Genomic DNA, 18,965 nt, shown 5'->3' with positions numbered 1-18,965 from the left:
CCACCTCCCCCTTGCCAGCAACTCATTACAACATCCCCCCTGACAGTTCCCCTCCAGTTGGGTCTGGCTCCCTGATCTACTTTCTCTTTTCCAGTCTGGTGCTTGTTTAGGTCCAGCAACTGGGCAATTGAGGGCACAGGAGAGGCAAGCTCCGCCCTCATTTCTGCTGCCCAGACCCATTCTCAGCCACAGGAACCAAAAGAGCCTTTAGGGGTCTAGTTTTCCTTATATAAATCCTACAATAATTTTCTTCATCTGCTCCAGAAAAAAGTTCCAGTTTGAGAAAGCACGTAAGTACCAACAAAGAGTTTTAGTGCAGAAAGGACCAAATACCCCCTAATAATCAGCAATGCTACCAGACCTACCTATAATATTTTAACTGGAATTACACAAACTTGGTTGGCTTGTTTTAATTAAAAAAGAACATTCTCTGACTTTTTTTTAGCTAATATTTTCCATTTTATCTTGTTCTACTCTAAATATCATTGTCAAGTCTCAGCTAGGTAGTGAAATATCCAATAGAAACTGAAAGGGGGTGATATTCTAATTATAAAATGGAAATATGTCACCAAAAGGGAAACTGGCTTCTGAAAAAAAGAGCCTGCTTTAAAGTCTGGGCATAGTTGAATATCCACATGACTTGTCATTAATGCATTGGAGGCAAAGTTGCTGTTTACAAATAAATTAAAAGGATTCCTCAGTTTATTGACCTATCAGTCCCTATATTGTAAAAATTTCCTCAATACAAAGAAGAAAATATAGAAACAAACTGTTCAGTGCTTGTACTGGAAACAAGAAGGGTCAATACATTTATTCTCATCTTTTATAGAAGGAACTGAGGAAGACTAGGGAGGGATGAGAGTCTCATGTTTACTCAGTTCCATTTTATTTAACAAAAGTCCCTGATGTTGCAGAACACCAAGCTGTTGCTTTTGTTAAATAATTAAGGCTGTCTAGGAATCTGTTTCACAAGCCAGGTGCAAAATTTAAAAGTTCCAGGCAGGAAACAAGAGATCACTGTACTCTTGAAAGCAAGTAGATACTGAGTAAAGATTATGTAGCAGTACTTACTAAATTTTTTAACGCCTTCCAACCAAAGCTGAAGTAATGAAACAAGGCAATTACACAAGAGAAACACAGAACATGAGATGTCAGTGGTCATGCCCTGCCAATAATGTTCTGGGGATGAAGTGAAGTTCCTGATAAGGTGGAATAATTTAGAAGAACTTTAAATCATCATCTGCATAGCTACATTTTCATTTTAAATCAATTCTCTTGAAGTGCCACTCCTCCCATATCTGATTGTGGCTCACTTTCCACCAGCAGACATGTGACCAAGACTTATTAGAGGAAAAGTCTTACAAAAGCACATTTCAAAGTCTGCTGGGTGAGCTATCATAGAAGCTTCATTTTCAAGTCTTTCTGCCAGTATGCAATGTAATAAAGAAGTTGAATCAAAAGACTGTAGGTGAAATGCAAATAGTAATTGTGTTCTAGTTTAACAGAGATGCATTAAATAAAATAATATATTAATATACTCAGCACCTACTGAGCATATTCAGAAATATTGGAGACATTCTCCAGCTACTCCTTAATACCTCTTGAGCTTCATATCTGAGGCTTCATACAGAATTAGGTATTCACCTGGAAAATTACAGCTATTTTGGGAGGTGTTCTGTAGTGAGACATTTGGTTTCACCTACTGCAGATTCAGTTTCAGTCCTTCTCTTGACTATAATGTTCATTGCACTTTGCCCCATTTGAATAGCTGTGATTTTATTTGAGTCTTTCCTCAGTTGTGGTTTCATGGTCACTTAAATGTAGCATAAACCTGCATGACCACAAAATGGAATGACCCTGAGCTATTTCCTTCATGTTGCTGCTACATCCTTTCACCCATGATGATTAGGAATTATGGAGAAGAGGGTATTGAGGGGAGACATACTCATCTTCAAATATACCATAGCCTGCCACAATGAGGAATGTAAAAAGTGTTCAGTTTTCACTGGCAATAACACCACTAGTATGCGTAAACTGCAAGAAGGGAGATTTAAGTTAAACATTAGGAAAACCTTGCCATGATAAGATAATGAAGTACTGTGATGGACTGCCTAGGAAGCTAGTGTTTTTTCTGTCACTGCATTGTTTTTAAAAGCAAGTGAGACAAATACTCTCAGGAATGGTTTATGTACTGTTGATTCTGCTTTGGGGCTGAGAGTTGGGCAGGTGACCTCCTGGGGTCTTTTCCAGCCCCTATTTTTTATGATACCATGTGTGTTGAATAGGAAATAAGGATTATATTCCAGTATAAATCCAAGTAGCAGCAAATCCACCACAATCTGTACTTTAAAGTAGATGTGAGTGATGTTCACTGCTCCTTGCAATAAAGGGAGATGGTAGAGCCATTTATAACTTCCTCCTCCCTGTTTCCCACCTCTTCCCCTCCCCTGCCCAGTGAAGAGGCTGAAATCAGTTGAAGGACTATGGCTTTCTCAGACATCAAACCATGAGTTTTGCTCAGACTCAAGACATGGAAGTTACTTTGTTTTCCCCATGGACAACTATCCATAATCTAGACTTAGAATTAAAAGCATTAAAGGTCGTCAGCCTTTTTTCTTGATGAAATAAGAAAAAAAAAAGAAAACATTAATTCTGCCTTTGCACTATTTTATGATTTTTCTATAGGTAAAATTTAAGTTGGAATCCTCAATATCTAACTTTTCTGTTCACCTCAGAAGGCAATATCCTGAACTATTCTGATGAACTTTCAATCACATTGTGCAAAACACTAGGCTAAACTTGTTGCTAATACATATATCTCACAATTGCAGATTTGTCCTAAGGCTGATAAAATCTTCTGTTCAATCATAACCACCAAAATGATGGTAAGAGTAAATATTATAAACATTTTCATAAATCAATGTCTCTATTTTAAAGCAGACATACAGATATCATATTTACACAATTTATTAAAAAGGATGAGTAAATCCTAGGATGTTCTTGCATGTCAAGCCATTAAGACCTATACAGAAAGCAGTCAATCGTAATGTTACATCTTCACAGGAAGAACAGATTTACAAAATAATAGTTGTAACATTACAGTATATAATCCTGTCACTCAAATGGAAGTTCTGAGTAGTGAATTCCATTTAAATGTTTAACTATCCATATATCAGTTTTTTCCCTAACATTTCAATTTACTAATTAGTTTCACAAAGAAAATACAATTAATTTGCTACTGTCTGATTAGCAAGTTCAGACATGGTTTTCTACACCCTAATCAGTCAGAGTGTATAATTATTATTGACAGATACCTAAATGAATTATGGTTCATGTTCTCAAAACTAGCTTGTACATCAACATGAAATATGATTTTGCAGTTGATGGTCTTTGAACCCAGAGTGAAGGGGGATTTTTTTAAAACCTGTCCCTAAAGGTAATTATTATTAATCCAAATAAATTTTTACTAATATACAACATATCACTCTTCATACACTGTCTTACTCAACATCATCTGGAAGTTAACAAGCTTTCTTATTAATGCTCCAGGTCCTTTCAGTGATGAATCCTTTCTTAGAATACAGGCTTTCATGGAAGTTATTTCTACAGTATTCAAATCCTGAAGTATAGGTGACAAAGAACAGAACACTTATAAGCAATGCAACCTGTAATTGAAATTAAATTTGGGCTTGGAGTCCTTGTCTCATTTCCTTCTGCAATTAGGTTTCAATATTCCATCAAACTTGTATATATCCTTATTAAAATGTTTAGAAAAAGTAAACACTAGTGGGCACTCACAGTGTTCTTTCAAAATTTCAGTGAATATTTATGTACAATATTTTTTTAAAATGCATTCTGCCTACTATAATTTAAAACTCCTTTGATTCTTTTATGTGTATCTCAACCGATTTGACCAGGCTAAAAAATTACTGTGTCGACACACAGCTCTCTCAGAATGAACATGAATATGGTGGTGGGTTTGGAAAAGGAAGACAGAATTCTGCATAGTTTTTTTAAAATCTGTAGTAGGAATGCTAGTAAGAAGACACTGAGGAAGTTTCTGAAAAAAAGCTTCTTTTCACAACAAATCAGAAACAGAACTGCATCATACTGATGCCTAGGAAAGTTCTAATATCTATCAAGATCCAAATACCACTGCTTACATTTATTCCCTAAAACAGATCTCAACTGAAGCAATTTCTAAACAGTTATAAAACCAGCTGACATGCTACAAATCATTATCTTGCATTGCTCTGTTACATTTCTGATAGTCATGCCCTTTTGTGGAGTTTTAATTCACTGGACTCTTCGTGGCTCAAATCCCTGGGTTGCTGCAGGTCATCACAACCAAACTGCCCCTGTTCCCTTGCAAGTTCATTGTCTCCAGTATCACGAAGAGCTGAATCTCCAAAGCCAGACTTCTTAAAAGAAGGCCTATTGTCTTTTCAGCAACAGGCTTTGCTCCTTTCCATGTCGTCTTCTCCTCAGGAAGAGGGGTGAACGCCACAGGTCTAAGTGATGTTCACTCATGAACATCCCATGACTCTTCACCTATGAGGTGGGTAAAGAATTTCTTTTTGTGTTTTCCTGTTGCCCACCATAATGGAGAATAGCTATGAGGGGGATCAATGCCAAAAGCAATGGACCAGATGCGGAGAGAGAAACTGGTTAAAACTTGGTTTAAGAGTCTTCATTAATGTGAAAGTAAGAAAGGCCCATCCACTAAATGGAAGAGGCCGAGGCTGGAAGGGTGTTACATTCTGCTGTCAGGCACTATTTGGGATTTTTTTTTCAAAATGGCAGTCTACTTGTAGACATTTGATATTTCTCCAATACAACAGATGGATCTTCACTAACTATAACAGAATTATTGCTGAGTTTTTTCCCTAACAGGACTATACAGTTTCATTTGTCCTGTAATATGATTGCTTGATTGTCAATTATTTGGTAACAGGACTTTCAAAGAAGAAAAGAAAATTACTTTTGAAATACCAAGAACATCACTCTGCTCTTCAACTATTATCATATGCCAAAGAAAAATCCATAGACACATTTTTGGTAAGCATAAAAAGAGAGATATAGTAAATCAAACTAGTGTTTTAAAATGGGAAATTTGGATAAGGTTGTCTAGCTAGTGAAAAGGAGATGTGATCCACAGCTGTTGCCATCTCCTTGTGCAACTCAGAGTAACTTTGTTAATGCTTCTTTACCCTTCCTGCTAAAGCTAGCAGCTATTTGTCACTTACAGCTTCCACTTGCCATATTTATTTTAGTAAAACAAAGCCCATTTTAAAATGTTGTAAGAAATGATCATATTTTCTTCTGTTAATGTTTTGTGAATAATTTGTTCCACAGTCAAGACCCTATGTACCTTGTTCCAGCCTGGGAGGAATTTTTATCAGATGTATAAGCTCTGGAAAATAAGAGGTTTTAGTGGAAATGATATCTTTAAATTAATTATAGCAGTGCTAGCAGGCACCATTATACTGTAATAGTTTATGAAAATTCCCAGATAGCAGTAGATTACATCAATTGTAATATGACTTTTTATGTTATGTTCTACAAATACTCATAATTTTTAATGGTTTCAATGTGACTTACATAAGAATCAGCACAGAGGACACCAGGAGGCAATTTGCGAGAAAGCATCGGCAGCCACCACAGACTGATTTGGGTTCAGTGGTACTTTCTGAACCCTGCTGCATTTAGTCATGCTTTTTCATTTTTTTTAATTTTTCCTCTTGTCCCACTCCTCCCCTCCCCACAAATGACGTGCCAGGAAACAATTCTGTTTCTATAAAATCCATCTAGTCACAAAGGTAATATCACTGGCTGATTCCTACTAAATGACAATTGGTTTTCTCAAAAAAAGAAAAAAAGACCTTTTTTGGTAGTGTAGAAACAAATGTTAAGACTAGACTTGACTTTCTAGCATAGAATAGAATAATTTAAGTTGTAAGGGACCTTTGGAGATATCTATTCCAACTCCAGCTCAAAGCAGGTTTAATTAGATCAGGTTGCTAAGGACATTGTCCAGGCAAGTTCCATCCAAGGATGGAGATTCCACAACCTCTCTTGGGGACCTGTGCCAGCATCTGATCATCCTCATGGTGAAGATTTTTTTTCTGATTGCTAATCAGAATTTCCCTTGTTGCAACATGTGACCATTGCATCTTGTCCTATCAGTGTGCATCTCCTAGAAGGGTTTACTTCCATCTTCTCTATGCCCTCCCATTAAGCAACTGTAGACAGCAAAATTATCCCCCTCAGCCTTCTCTTCCTAACGCTGAATAAACTCATTTCTCTCAGCCTCTTCTCATATGGTATGTCCTCCAGCTCCCTGACCATCTGTGTATCAATGCCTTCCTTGTATTGGGAAGCCTTAAACTGGACACAAATGCCACAGCAAGAGGAAGGATCACTTCCCTCAACCTGCTGGTTGCACTTGTGCTAACACACAGCCCACTATGCAGTTGGGCTTCTTTGCTGCAATGGCACACAGCTGACTCACATTCAACCTGTCCACCAGGACCTCCAGCTTCTTTGCTGCTATTGTCTGAAAAGCAGCCCTGCCCTGCAGCTTATCAGTCACTTTCCTCAACTAGGTATGGCCCACAAACTTTAGTTAAATAATATTGCTCCAGCTACAATCCCTGACAGATGTCACTCTTAACTGGCTATCAGCTTTCTATCACTGATCAAAAGCCTTCAACCCCAATGGTCCAGCCAACTCACCTTAATGTCCACTTACCCTGACCATATGTCACCAATTTGACTATAAGGATATTGTGGAAGACTGCATGTGCTTCATGTGTTTGGAAATTACTTTCAAGAGATTTGTTCCATAACCTTCACTATATATGTTCCAGCATCCTTCACTATAATAATTTATTCATCTTACAGAGGTGGGGTTCATTTCATTTGAGTTTAGAAGGCACAGCTTAGATGTTTACCTTGGGAAGAGATGAACCATAGATTAGAAGTGCCAGTTTCTCACTATCGGCTGCAGAACTAATTTGGATAAGGACATACAGAAGTGGACAGATTCTGCCCCATGTACCCTATTGCCCTGGGTTCCTATTCTTTCTGTGTATAAGCAAGTGTGATTTGGCCTACTTCCTTATCCACAAAACAGAACTGTTTTAGAAAAATCCAATATGTGTAACAACATTCATATCCTGCTCAAGATTGATCCTCTTTGGACTAGCTCACTGCTCACACTGGCAGGCATAATCCCAATACCTGTACAAATGCTAAGGCAATATCCATGGCTATACACTTTTCCTGGGTAAAACGTGTCTTCTTCCTGTGCCACTGCAACTGACTACTTCAGAAGAGAAATAGGACCTGCTTGGATTTACAGCACAATTAGATGCTCAATATAAAATTCTGACCCAGGGAAGTCAATGAAAAAAGTCTACCTACTCAGCCCTAACACCTCAGTTTGTCCTTGAGATTCCAAAGCTAAATGAATGCAGTGAGAGAAACTTCTACAGATCTTGATTTTGCCCAGACATACATAAAAAATTAGCATAATCAACACATGTAGCTAGGAAAAAACCCTTTACATTCCTTGACTAACTTAAACCAAGAACAGTTAAAGGTTCTAGTTTGTTAAGGTCAGCCCCACAAATTTAAGAACAATCTCATACAAACATCTTCACAGAAAAGTATAAAGCTTTTTTTTTTTTAATTTGAGTATTCACAGTAAATATTCCCATCTCTCTCAAATCTTCTATATGTCTGCTACTCTAAATTTTAATAAATCAATGAAAATATATTTGCATAACTTTCTTTTTTCATTATTCCAAAAGAGAGAGATGGCTTCAGTATTTGCCAAAAATGTCAGCAGTTGTATTACATCTCGGTGTAAAGGTTCGTCAGGCTACGCTTCACAAAAAAACGCTCTTTGAAATTCACTTTTTTCTTTCCCCTTTCAATGTATTAGAATAAAAAAATGGTTTAAAGCAGCATGCCATTATTTTAGAGCTAAACAGTTAAATGTTTTATACAGGAACATCAAAACCATATATGCTTCAAACACCCAGCATTTTTTTAATGGCTTTCAGATAAAACAATTTATTTATGCAATTAACAACAACATGCAATTTCTAATAATTAGCCGATAATAGTTATCCACAAAGTACTTTATAGAATTGCCTTCTGAACTGCATTCATTCTGTAGGGAACCACTGAAAATTAGACTATAAAATTACCAGAAAATGTACTGCATTAACAAGAATTTTCTGTATTCTGTTTCCCCTACAGATTTATGGACTTGAATATTTGTAAACATTTGTTTTCAGGGAAAGACATCAGGCCCAATCATCTCACATTTATACAAAGAAATAAATACTGCAGCAGCATTTTCTGGAAGATTATATTTAAACCAACTTCTTCAGCAAAAATGTGATAGAGTATCTTCATATTGCTGTTTTGCAAACTGTACATTTAAAAAAAAATAGCCATTAGATTGTTCTGAAATGATAATACATTTGGGGCATTTTAATGGCTTTATGACGATTGAGCATTTTGAGTTTGCACTTTTGAGCCTTCCCTGACAAAAAAGGCGGCTAGAAACAGTATTTATGTGAAAGTTCAAGCTTGCACCTGATTTGAGACTTCTAGACCTAGAACTGAAGCACCTTGCTAGTTTATAATAAGGCCAATAAAGCTGGGAGCAGGTTTAGGTGAGACCGTTGGGTGCCCTCAGTTCAGCAAAGTTTGTACAGCTCCATTTAAAACAATGGTCAAAGATTCCATTTTACTAAGTCCAGGCACACAAGCCTGCTACAGTCTCTCCTCGTACACACAGAAGAATTAGGCTATTCCTCTGTCTTCTATTGCTACAAGGGCACTTTTGAAAATAAAAACAAAAGATCTTTTTTGTGGTTCTTTTAGTAATGGTCTGAACAAATGCTAGAAGGAAAGGGCCAGAGGACCATTTACTGACCTTGGTAAGCTGGTATCATTAAAGCACAGAAATATTTTGAAATTTGCATTGAAGTCTTTATCTATATCTGGATAAACAGATTTTGTTTTCTGTGCTCTCAGATATCTATGTCTCTGATCTATCTGGACTTCTGGAACTTCTAAGCAGGGCTTGGAGTGTTGCCTGTTGTACAACTGGGTCTACTGTAGACCAGACACAACACAGAGGGCAAGTGACAAATAACTGTTCTACCAACATGCTTTCTTGGTATTAAAGGATATGCTATTCCAATAACATTGCAGACTTTGAAGAACATTATTTATTTATTTATATTAGTACAAAAGAAAATATTCTTTAAGTGCTTGTGCTGTTGTATGCCTGCCAGCTCAGGAAGGTGGTGAAATACCATCCAACCCTAGAAAGAACAGCTCGGATAAAGCCAACAAAAACAAGTTAATAATGTAAAATTGAAAGCTAAGCTTTACTTTGAAGACAACAGGGAATAGATGAGCTGAGGTAGCTATTAGGAGCAAGTCCTGAAGTAGTTCCAGTTAACGTGAACTTTCTCTGCCTTAGAAGGTGTGGCTTCTGACCATATGATGAAATTTCTCAGAATGGCTGATGTAGAAAGTAGCAACAGTTACGAACTGGGGCATGAAGGCAAAACAATGGGACAATGAGAAGCATATACATTTAATCAGGAAGACAAAAAAAGGGGGGAAATAAAATGAAAATCTTTGAAAAATTATAGTGAGAGTAATTTGAAGTTTAAGAATGAACTGAAAAATGTAGAGACAAAAAAAGGTAAACGGTATTTTATTTAGTAAAATTATATTTTATAACCATACATATATTCATCTTGTGGACTATTAATTTTGAATATATCTTCTTCGTGCATTGACAATATTCCTGGTTCTTCTGACAATGATCAGGACTAATCTGGCTTTCAGCAAGGGGAATGAAAGTCAGGATATTCTGAAGAGGAAGTTTCCCCACTACTCTGGGAGTTGCCATCATTTCCTTTCTCTTGAACCATATAAACATGCTTTGCATGATAACCTTCACATTCTTCCAACAACTGTTCTATTTTTCTAGTTGATATCACATCTGGGAAAGTCACAATGTGCCTGTGAGTTCTTGAGAGTCCCAGAGACTGTGCAGATTCCTTCTGAAAGTATTTCTGAATAACTCCTGTGTCATTCAAGTGCGCTTACTTTTTCATTTTCCAAAAATAAAGGACAATTATAATACAAAAAGGTACTATTCAAGTTCTCTTTAGACTTAGCTAGGCCAATAACTGACAAACTGAAAAGGGTCCTGAAACCAGGAATCTGTTTGTATGTCATGCACCACATTTTGTTCCTAGTCAGTACACCAATCCTATCATCTATCACCACTAAGCAAACAGGATGAACTAAATGTTCAGGCCTTTTACCTGTGTAGTAAGTCTTCCTTGTGTTGAAAACTCTCAAACACTTCTGGGTACAAATTCTCCCAATTATCTGTTACAGAAGGTGGAATCCATACTGATTACTTAGGGGCCTAATTTCAGACCCTTGCATCCTTGCTCCTATAAAACATGCCAACAAAACAGTTAGCTCAAGGAGATCAACTTTCAGCTTATAACCAAGGTGCCAGTAGCTGCTCTTTCACAACATAGACTTTCCTCATTACCTAAGCAAGGAGTTTAAAATTCTAATTTAGGCATCTGAGTACTTGTCTAATGAGGCAGTATAAATATTCTTGAATCATCTATGCAACCATAGTTCTGTCATTGTTCTAAGTTTCAGCAGAAGCTGGGACACCAGATTTTACATTCTCGTACAGTCCAGCCAGGGCAGATGCAAAACAGCTAATTCTGTACATCTGAACTTTAGTTTTAAAACTTCCTGTGAAGGCCAAGAGTAAGAGATGAAGTCAAGGCTTTTACATTTTGTCCAGTCTGAGTTCACAACACCCCTCAGGATCAATTTCACTTCCAAAGCTAGTTGGCTTAGAAATCTCCTAAATATGGAAATCACTTAACACCTTGTAAAAAAGCCATTGTGATCATTTACCCCTGTCACAGATCTATGGTATATTTTCTCTCTGACCTAAACTGGGGATAAGATTACTTGATAAGGCAGAAACAATGTAGCAGAAAAAATGGTGGGACTTCTGAGCTCTCTCTTCCTGTTTGCAGACATACGTATGTGTTAGCATACAGAACTCTCACAAGAAGACAGGAGAGGAGAGTAGCGATGAGGCACAATCCAGATTAATTTGGCTACCACTTATCTTTTCCAGAGCTGCCCCATTTCTTTCATGAAGAAATATTCAGAGAACATCCCATTTTGCCTAGCCTCGTAAAATAAGCCTTCAACTTTCTTACTGACAACTTTTAAAAGTATTTATTTAGTTAGTAATTCTTCCTGTTTCTAGTCTCAGATCTATGTATAAAACCACTTTGTTTTTTTCTGGTTCTCCTTGAAAAAATAACTAGGCAACTGACCCAATATAAATAGTTTGAGCAGCCAAACACACTGTCCTTTTTGGCAGATATAGCAAATGAATGACTGATAATTTTACTCATATACATATTGTTTTCTTCTTCTAAAGTAGATTTTTTCAGACCTTTTCCCCCCATATTAACGCTGGCATGCCTTGAGCAAAAACTAAACACACATCCCTCTTCCCATTCTGAATAGTATTTTTCAGCAGGAAGAATTTGTGGTTCAAGGTAAAAAATATCTTTCTTGATGGAGCTATCATCGCACAGTGGCATTTCTACCATTCCCAGTTATGCTTGGCCTTATGACAGACCAAGAAGTCAAACACGTAGCGGATGCTGCTTATCTCTGTACTCTGTCCCAGAATTCAAGACATAATATAAAGCATTCACTTCTAATGAGTTCAGCAACAGCATCTTTAATCAGACTGAGTAGTATAGCAATTTTTATAGCAACTGCTAACGGAACAGCATAATGTGGGTGAAAAAATTCTCACTAAATACACAGATATGTGTTCTCTGTCTTCCCCTTAACACAGTCTTGCACTAAACCCCAATGCTATCAGGTATTAGCTGGAATGTTACACAATATGATAGCAAGATACCTTGCCTGCTTCTGGATTAGTAGACATATCCTAGAATGATGAAAAGGGATAGAGATTTTCTCTTTGTCCTATCAAGTGCTGATTTCCATTTGTTAGAATCTCTTTTGGTTCCCAAACAAGATATTCTTTCATCACAATGCTACATGGTGGAGAATCCAAAAACCTGTACTCTCATCATGCAACTTCCTTATTGATAACTGCTTTGATTCATCTCTTGTGAATTAATCTGATCTCATTCTAGTTACTACAGCACTTTGTGCCTATGTCATCTGAATCTGAATATAAGGAAGACAGCAATACAGTTTCTTTCAAAACTCACATACTCTGGAAAACCAGCTTCTGTGCTCAGATAACCAGAGTTAGGCAGAATGCTTCAGATTAAAATTGTCGCTCATGACCAGCAAATCACAGGTCATGAGCTTTTACAGGTTCAGTACTGACTTAGGCCCTAATCCTTTTAAACAGATGCACACAAGTTTGACTTTATGAAGGTGACACACTTTAGCGCTAGTACAAAACTGTTCATGATACCATACTTTGACATTCGAGCCTGGTTTACCAAAACTGAGGTCCAGCAGTGAATAAATAACTGTACAAGTCAGCCTCTTGTACAGTAGCACTACTTTGTGAAGTGGCTAATCTTTAATGTATCTGTTGAAGAAATTACATGTGACTATGCTGAAGAACAGCTGACGATCTTAACCATTATGTGGCATTTCTACTACAAAGTGATAAAATTTCCACCTTATGTAAAATAAATAAATTACATCCATAGCTTTAACAGTGAGTACAGTTAATGATAAGAAAATTTAAATCAACAGCAAATGAATTATGGGTTACTAATTGAGATTTTTAATTAAAAAAATGGGGAAAGTAGTAGATAGAAGCTGGGCTACAAATGCAATTAAACTCATTTAATTAAACATTTTCGTTTAATATAAATACAGCATTGAAAGTTCCCTTCTATTCTCCCCCATAAAGAAAAGCAACCTTTGTCCAAGTCCTGCTCCAGCCAAATGGAAAAATCTTGGACAAAACTGAATGATCAGATTAGTTTTTGGTTGTTTTGCTTATGGTAGCCTCAGGCAGGGAGGGAATACTTTACTCCTTTCTTTAGAGCTATTCTGCCTTCAGAGTGAATATGGCTTTCCATGTTACACTGTTCTTAGTTCTTATACACAGTCATGTAAAGTGAGAGCCTTATACATGGAAACAAACTATTATTTCAAGTCTCTGTTTCTAGCTCCATTCTACAAGGTAGCTGTAGTTTCATTTCCAAGATGAGCTCTGCAATATCAATCTGATAGCCTTCCATGATGAGAAAAGTGGCTGGGCACATGAGGGAAGAGTGTGGATGTGTGTTTATATTGACTTTAGCAAGGCTTTGAATACCATCTTCCATAACACCCTCATTGACAAACTGTTGAATTACAGATAAGTAGGACAGTGAGGTGGACAGCAAACAGGCTGAACTGCTGAGCTTGAAGGGTTGTGACCAATGGCATGAAGTCCAGTTGGAGGCCAGTCATTAGTAGTGGAGTAGATACTGGAGCCAGTACTATTACCATCTTCATTAATAACCTGAATGATGGGTCTGAGTGCACCCTCAGTACTGATGATACAAAACTGGAAGCACTGGCTGATATGCCAAGGGTTGTGCTGCCGTTCAGAGGGAGAACATGCTGGGACATGCTGGAGAAATGGGCCACCATGAATCTCATGAAGCTCAACAAAAGGAAAGGAAAAGTCTTGCCCCTGGGGAGGAATAACCTCATACACCAGGATATGGTGGGGCCAAGAAACTGGAAATCAGTTTTTCTGAGAATCATAGAATCACAGAAGCATAAGAATGCTTTGGGTCGGAAGGGACCTTTAGAGGTCATCTAGCCCAAGCTCCCTGCAGTGAGCAGGGACATCTTCAACTAGATCAGGTTGCTCAGAGCCCCATCCAACCTGACCTTGAATGTTTCTAGGGATGGGGCCTCCACTACCTCTCTGGGCAACCTGCTCCAGTGCTTCACCACCCTCACTGTAAATAATTTCTTCCTTAGATCCACTCTAAATCTGTTCTTTAGTTTAAATCCATTACTCCTTGCCCTGTCACAACAGGCCTTGCTAAAAAGATTTGTCCCCATCCTTCCTATAGGCCCCCTTTAAGTACTGGAAGGCCACAATAAGGTCTCCCTGCAGGCTTCTCCAGGCTGAACAACCCCAGCTCTCTCAGCCTGGCCTCATAGCAGAGGTGTTCCAGCCCTCAGATCATTTTTGTGGCCCTCTTCTGGACCCGCTCCAACAGGTCCATGTCCTTCTTGTGCCGAGGGATCCAGAGCTGGATGCAGTACTCCAGGTGAGGTCTCAACAGAGCAGAGCAGCAGAATCACCTCCCTCGACCTGCTGGCCACGCTTCTTTTGATGCAGCCCAGGATACGGTTGGCTTTCTGGGCTGCAGGTGCACATTGCCGGCTCATGTCCAGCTTTTCATCTACCAGTACCCCCAAGTCCCTCTCCACAGGGCTCCTCTCAATCCCTTCATCCCCCAGGCTGTATTTGTATCAGGGGTTGCCCCACCCCAGGTGCAGGACCTTGCACTTGGCCTTGTTGAACCTCATGAGGTTCACACAGGCCCACCTCTCCAGCTTGTCCAGGTCCCTCTGGATGACATCTTGTCCTCCTGGCATGTCAACCGCACCACTCAGCTTGGTGTTGTCTGCAAACTTGCTGAGGGTGCACTCGATCCTACTGTCTATGTCATTGATGAAGATGTTAAATAGCACCGGTCCCAGTATGGTCCCCTGAGGGACACCACTTGTCACCAGTCTGCATCTGGACATCAAGCCGTTGACCACTGGCTGACCATTGACCATCTGGATGCGACCATCCAACCAATTCCTTATCCACTGAACAGTCCACCCATCAAATCCATATCTCCCCTATTTCAAGAGAAGGATGTTGTGGGGGAGTGTCGAACGCTTTACAGAAGTCCAGATAGATGACATCCATTGCTTTTCCCTTGTCCACTGATGCAGTCACTCCTTCATAGAAAGCCACTAGGTTGGTCAGGCAGGACTTGCCCTTGGTGAAGCCATGCTGGCTGTCTCGAATCACCTCCCTGTCCTCCATGTGCTTGAGCATATCTTCTAGGAGGATCTGTTCCATGATCTTCCTAGGCACAGAGGTGAGGCTGACAGGTTGGTAGTTCCCAGGGTCCTCCTTTCTTCCCTTTTTAAAAATGGGCACAACATTCCCCTTTTTCCAGTCAGCAGGGACTTCGCCTGACTGCCATGACTCTTCAAATATCATGGAGAGTGGCTTGGCAACTACATCAGCCAATTCCCTCAGGACTCTGGGATGCACCTCATCAGGTCCCATAGACTTGCATACATTGAGGTTCCTCAGGTGGTCTCGAACCTGATCTTCCCTTACAGTGGGAGGGGCTTTATCCCCCTGGTCCCCATCTTTCGGTCCATCAATTCGGGAGGGGTGAGGAGAGAGGTTGCCGGTGAAGACCGAGGCAAAGAAGTTTTTGAGTACCTCAGCCTTCTCCTCATCTGTTGATACTAGGTTGGCATTCTTGTTCATCGGGGGGGGTACGCTTTCTTTAACCTTCCTTTTCTGGTTGATATACCTATAGAAGCTCTTACTATTATCCTTTGCATCCCTTGCCAAGTTCAGCTCCAGCGGTGCTTTGGCCTTCCTGATCCCATCCCTACACAACTGGACCTGGGTTGGACCTGGGAACCCTGATGGACAGGTTAACTATGATCCAGCAATGTACCCTTGCAGGAAAGAAGGCCAAGAGCCTCCTGGGATGCACTAGGAGTGTTGCAAGCAGGTTGAAGGAGGTGATCCTTCCCCTCTACTCAGCAGTAGCGTGAAACATCTGGAGTGCTGGGTCCAGTTCTGGGCTCCCCAGTACAAAAGAGACATGGACATACCGGAGGAAGTCCAGTGAAGGGCCACTAAGGTCATTAAGGGCTCAGAGCACCTGCTACATGAGGAGAGTGTGAGAGAACTAGGACTGTTTAGACTACAGAAGGTTCTGGGGGGATCTTATCAATGTCTGTAAATACCTGAAGGGGGAGGGGGAGTGAAGAAGACAGAGCCAGGCTCTTCTCAGTAGTGGCCACTGAAAGGACCAGAAGCAATGGGCAAAAACTGAAATATATGATATTCCACTTGAACATAAGGAAAAAAATACCCAAATTTTTTTTTATTGTGAGAGTCAACACTGGACCAAGCTGCCCAGAGAGGTTGTGGAAACATCCTTGGATATATTCAACATCTGACTGGACAAGAGTAACTATGTCTAACTGATCCTGCTTTGGACAGAAGGGTTGGACTAGACCATCTCTAGAGGTCCCTTCCCACTTCAACTATTCTGTGATTAGGTATGGGGAGCTAGATATGGTCTTAACTGTATCTTGCTCCTCTGTCATAGGAGACATACTCACGGACTTTTCTCTTATTTTCAAACACATGATTTTCAAGTTGTCCTCAGGTACACTTCAGTTGTCTTTGGTAGGACTGCATTTCATTTTTTTTTTTCAGTAGGCCTGCTTCTATTTAGAGTTTTCTTCAAGTTTCTTTTTGCTTCCTTCCACTGCTCTTTACCTGCCTTTGAAAGTCTAGTACACAATCCTTTTCATTACATTCCTGATAGTTTCTTTTTGGTTTTTTAAATGTTTATATCTAAACCGTATCTTTATTTTCATTTACATGTATTTGAAACTGATAGCTCTGACCTTGGGTAAACTCAGTGCTTGTTAGAAATACCATCTTTTATTACAGTTTTTATTTTTTATTTCCTCTGTAACTTTTCTCCTTCCCTGCCTTATTCTACCAGATCACTGTTTTTCTTCTATTTATTTTTTAAATTAATGTCCCTTCAATTCTCTCCAGTGCATGATTACAGTCTAAGGAAAATAATTCAAGAAACATCAGAACTCAAGGAAAAACTTCTTTTTTCTAAGTCTGTAGTTCAAGGACTTGGAGTAAGCACTCAGCAGAAGATGGAACTCACAGTTATCCAAATCTCTCTGAGAAGGGGCAGAATACCTTCCTGCTTAAGAAATTACCTCTGTTCCTACCACTCTTCTCAAGACAGGGAACTGACAGACTATAGTAAAGATCTGAAATCAGCAATGTAAATTTCAACAAGCTTCCATACCACTGTGGAGATGAAGACTACTCTGGAGAGGAAGCTTCCTGACCACCACGCAGCATTAGAAGACTTGCCAGAATTTCTCTTTCAAGTAGCTCCTAAATAAATTATATCCTTAGATACTAATAGAAATAATAGAAATAATTATTTCTAATAATAGAAATAAAAAACATTATTTCTCCTGCACCTTTTGGTTAGTTTACAAAAAAAACGAGTTTTTCAACAGTAAAATAAATCACTTAAACCAACATAAAAGATAAATAAGTTGAAAGTACAAACTGCTCAAAGTGGGATGAAGGACTTGCCAGACTGGATGAGACTGTTAGAGCAATGTATGTATCTTCTACCTCTTCTTTTCAGATATATTGTTCTAAATTACATGGTTATTTTGGCCTGATGTACACATGCAATCACTGTTGGAGTGCTATGCCCTGAGGGGAATGCTCATGAAGACAGCGTGGATCATGCAAGACTATCTTAAAATCAATTCTCAGTTATTGACACAAATCTGGAGTAAATCAGTTTACTCATCATTTTTCCAAATAATTAAAATTATAGAATATATTGAAGACTTACTCCTTGCTGGTACCTTCAGATACACAGCATGAATCATCATCTAGTAGCAGATTTCTAAATATGCACTGAGATGAGCACTATGAATCAAAGATAGAAATCTGTCCCTTACTGTTCCTGCATTGTTTATTACTGTCTTTGTTGGATTTAATGAAAAAGCCAGTAAATAATGCTGCAAGTGCAATTACTTCCTTGTTCAGCTCATTTTTGAAGTTAGAAAAATTAGTTAGAGGGCTTTGTTCTTTATCTTCTACCACAGCTGCTTTTGTTTATGCCTGGTAATGTCACTTTGTACTTGAGTGTCTAGCACTTTTGGGCCTGACAGAAATGTGGAAGAAGAAGAAATGCAATGCAAAATGCTACTGTTACTTTAACAACTGCACTTAACGTGATGTTTCTTTTAGAAATGGATATTCACCTTTATATAAAGACAAGGGAAAATCTATGATTTCGCAAAAACATTTGGAGTAAAAGAAGAAAACACTCACAGAAAAAGCAGCATTTCACAAAACACAAGAAACACAGGTAGAATATTACATACAACCCACAATACCTTTATAAAAAACCACAATAGCCTGTATAAGGAAGAGATATCAAAGGCTCCAATCATTATCCTGATGACACACTAATGAATGCCATAGAAATGGAGTTCAGATAGGGTCTTTTGGATGGCTGGGATTGTATACACTGAACTGCAAAACTAAGATTCAAAAATACCTGGGTGAATTCTCAGTATGGCCACTAAGTGCTCATCTATGTAATATCACTCAGCCTCTGCCCCAGTTACCTCCTCTGAATATGAAAAGTGGAAAAAGTATTATTCAAACTTGTTGACTGTCATATTCAATAAGATTAGGTTGCTTGTATTTGGCAAAATTGAAAATTCCTCACTGCAATCAAAAAAACCCATTTTTTTAAGGGCATTGAACACTATACCTGAAAAGAACTACATTTGTGCAGTTGTTACCTGAGGGCTTCACTCAGCTGAGGCTCTGCTGGGAAGAAAACTGGAAGATCTCAGAGAATCAACGTGTAGAAATGCATGATTGAGCACGCAGATTCTTCCATATCCTTTCACAATCCTGTCCGAGTTTCTCCTTTCCAACAGGATAGGCAATGCTTTTAGTAAAGTAGAAAGTGGAGGTCAGTGCTGGCTTTTCATCGGTATGGAATTAGCCTCTCTGAGAAAGGAAAAGGAGTCAACTA

Source organism: Pelecanus crispus, chromosome 2 (assembly GCF_030463565.1).
Source record: "Pelecanus crispus isolate bPelCri1 chromosome 2, bPelCri1.pri, whole genome shotgun sequence".
Lineage (NCBI taxonomy): Eukaryota > Metazoa > Chordata > Aves > Pelecaniformes > Pelecanidae > Pelecanus > Pelecanus crispus.
This window is presented reverse-complemented; position numbering follows the sequence as displayed.